At 40.4% G+C, this 3,562-nt stretch overlaps 1 pseudogene; it reads right to left on the bottom strand.

The window, feature by feature from the left end:
* Positions 1 to 1,503: 1,503 nt before the first annotated feature.
* Positions 1,504 to 2,701, bottom strand: LOC124104094 (heterogeneous nuclear ribonucleoprotein H-like; annotated as a pseudogene).
* Between the last annotated feature and the right edge of the window lie 861 nt (positions 2,702 to 3,562).

Here is a 3,562-nt window from a genome sequence, read left to right as displayed (position 1 = left end):
TCTAGCTCTGTAAAACCATAAAGCTCTCTGCCCACTTCGCAGGGTATTGTCAAGATCAAAGAAGGTGGCATATGTGAGTGAAAAAGCAAAAACCTGAGTGTGGCAGGTGTTATCTTTCTAGTGAGGCCTAATGTAGCATTATAAACCAAGAAACAAGAAGTCAAGAGGCAGCAGGCCTCCTGAGTGATGGGTAACGGTAATAATGACTAAGGTATTGAATACCCATGTGCCTGGGGATTTACATGCATTATTGGTAATCTTTACCACTCTGGGAAACAGTATTTTCATTCCTCTTTTACCTCCAAAGTTAAGTGATTTGTTCAAAGAAGGAACTAAGCTCAGCCTAGACTATTTCTAGAAATTGTGCTCTTTTCACTAGCTCCCAGGCTTCCCCCAAATTCTTTTTACATTCATAGGCAGTAAGTACAGGGAATTTGAAGTATGGTTTTACTTTTAATCTTTCCATTCTCTGTAACTTAGTCCTCAGCCCTGTAATTCCCCTTCTAAGAAACGTCCACTGGCTTTGATCTAGCAAATCTGTTGTAAAAAAGCTTTAGTCTCTCACTGGCTGTCCCACTTGCCTGCACACTGAGGCCTGACCATGCAGGATTCGTACAGCATTGTTATGACCCTGGGGGTGGCAAGAAAGACCCCCCTGGGCATGGATTTTTTTCATTCCCATGGACTGCAACCACAACAAGGCTAAGGTGGGTTTTATGTGGTATGTGTGTGTAGAATGTGATTTTTTTTTCTAGGTTTTAAAAGGAAGATTTATCTGACAGGTTTCACTTAAATCACAATACAATGAAGATTTAAAACAAGACCTCAGAATTTCATATAAACACCAAGATCAAAATCCTCCAGTATTGGTATTATGTCTCAAATTTTTCCCATTAACTTAAAAAAAAAACCCTTTAAACTTATGTGCATTACAGGTCATTGAATAAAACTAGAATTAACAAACATGCCAAATGTTTCACTTTCAATTGTGATAGACACAGCTCCTATATTGAGTTTTACAAAAAAGCATTTCTTTCAACATGCATCCAAATGGTGTTCAATGTCATGTAGTATAAGTGCAACATTTAACATAATTCAACTTCTTTAATCTAAATGCTTGCTGCTTAAGTACATCCCACAGTATAACTAACTTGAGAAAAGCTGAAAATTGTTTAAAAGTTACAGTTTACTCAACATTGCTGTTACATCCTGGATGACTGCTGTGTTAAAAAATACTGAATCTTAAGTCTTTCAAATAATCTTGATTGCCGCTTATATTGATTAAGCGTTAAGTCACAAGCTTGGATTGCAAAAACTGTTAAACTAAAGTTTTGTTTTTTTTTTCTTTAAAAAAAATTGACCAAGAGTCAGTGATCAGGATCAATTACATTCCCCATCCACCACTCATACTGGATATGCTAGACATCCGCCCCATTTTATTCACGTGCATAGATGCATGGCTTCTGCCACTGTAGTAGCTGCTGTTCATTACTGCTTGGCTACCTATGTAATGTTTGATTGCAAATCACTGGAGTTTTCCTGTAAAACATGGTCATATCCACTCATGCTGCTCTGGCCATGACAGTCACCTCCATCACCACCACTCAGCTATTGTTAGCTGGGCCTCCATAACTGGATTGGATTGACAAGCCCATGACTCCTATTATTTGGCTATCATAAGCACTACTATTTTGCTCCTCCTGTAGAATTCAGGGAGATTTCTACATATCTGTGTTGTATCTTTGCTTTGTCTTTTGACATAGCTGCTGCGGCATCTTCATGAGTAGCAAACTCTGCCATCAGGACCAGTCTCAATGTGTACTCTCACAGGATTGAATGGTGAAAAAAAATATGTTATTCTCAGTAGTTCTGTAAGATAATTTGTGCATGTATACACAGTGTTCTGTTGTGTTTTGGAAGGTAGAGCCACCATCCTCATATCTGTGATTAGACATTCCTGAAAAACAGTAATCGAGATCTCTTTCAAATCTATCTGACCCAAATCTATAGCCATCATTGTAGCCATTAGAATCATCATAGCCTTGAGAGCCTCCACCCTAAGCATTGTGCCTTATCCTCTCAAAGCAAGTTCCTCTGCCAGTGCTGTCGTACCTTCTGCCAGCTCCTGGTCTGTCATAGGGACTTGGCCACTGTGTGGCCACAAGCTTTTGTGACAGATCATAGTGAGTTCTAACTTCAGCCTGACTGCTCTTATTTTGATATACCTGTGCCCTATTCTTTCCTTGTGTTTCTTTAGAGCCTTTTAACCTGTTTCCTATGAAGCAAACTGCACGAAGGGCCCCCCACCCCATACTCCTCTCCTGGAAGTCCATTGGCAATGTTATCCCATTCGGCACAATTTCCAATCCTGAGAAGAATTCTTCCCTGCCACATCCATTGGGGAGTCTTCTAAGCCATCACTGGTCTTGTCAGGACTATTTGGACCAGTGTGCTTCAACACCCAATCCATTTCAACGTTGTTTGACTTGAGAAACCATAGTTTCTCTTTTTTCAGGGCCAATTTGACTTCATCTTCTGATTCAAGTTCAACAAAAGCCTTGCCACTCAGTCTGCCTTCTGTGGTGTACATGAAATGAATACCTTGAGCCTGGTTCAGTGTCCTGGAGTGAGAACATGCAAAGAAATGACTGAGTGGGGATTTCCCACCTGCTATAACTCCTTCTCCCAGGATGACACCCATGTTTGTCATCCAAGTCATACCCAGCTCTCCTGAAGAGGGGTTCTCACATTATGTCTTATGGGAGGACAGAAATGGTGCATGGAAATGGAGCTTTAAATTAGGAGCATCCTGTTGTTATTGGCGGGAGAAAGTCTAGATTTCAGGTCATTTCTGCAGGGATTGTAGCATTCTGTTGTGCTGGCTGGTTCTCATTTTCTCTTTGATTGGCTTAACAGCAAGTTCAAGTTAATTGATGCAGCAGAAACTAGGAGAGCTAATTGCCCTACCAGAGCCAGCAGGATTGCTGTGTGATGATGTGGTTGTATAATCCTTTCAGACATGGGATTGCTGATTTCGGGTGATTTGCAATGATCAACTAAGCCACTGAAAAATCTAATGTTTTCTTTCTCTTCAAATATGTTTAATGAAATATACATGTGTCTTAGTATATTGGGGATGTTATCAGAAAATTACCATAGACCTTGGCTTATAAATAGCAGAAATTTATTTCTCATAGTTCTGGAGGCAGAAAGTCCAAGATCAAGTTGCCAGCAGATGCAGTGTCCAGTCGGGGCTTGCTTACTGGTTACAGAACACTGTCTTTTTGCTGTGTTCCCAAAGACTACAGGGCCAAAGGCACTCTCGGGGTCTCCTTTATAAGGGTACTAATTTTGTTCATAAGTGCTCCACCCTTGTGACCTCATCACTTCCCAAAACCCCGTCTCTAAATGCCATGACTTTGGGGGTTAGGCTTCCAAATATGACTTGGCAGGGCAGTGGGATACAAATATTCAGTCTATAGCACTGGACTCTCTATAAGTGGAATTAAATAATTTCTTTACAGTGTGCATTTACTTTTGTCAATTATTTCAAGATGATTGT

The sequence above is a fragment of the Marmota monax genome, unplaced genomic scaffold (assembly GCF_021218885.2).
Source record: "Marmota monax isolate L192 unplaced genomic scaffold, Marmota_monax_Labrador192_F-V1.1 WCK01_AAM20220418_F8-fsc00001, whole genome shotgun sequence".
Classification (NCBI taxonomy): domain Eukaryota; kingdom Metazoa; phylum Chordata; class Mammalia; order Rodentia; family Sciuridae; genus Marmota; species Marmota monax.
The sequence above is the reverse complement of the archived record's forward strand: the minus strand, read 5'-3'. Positions and strand labels throughout refer to the sequence as shown.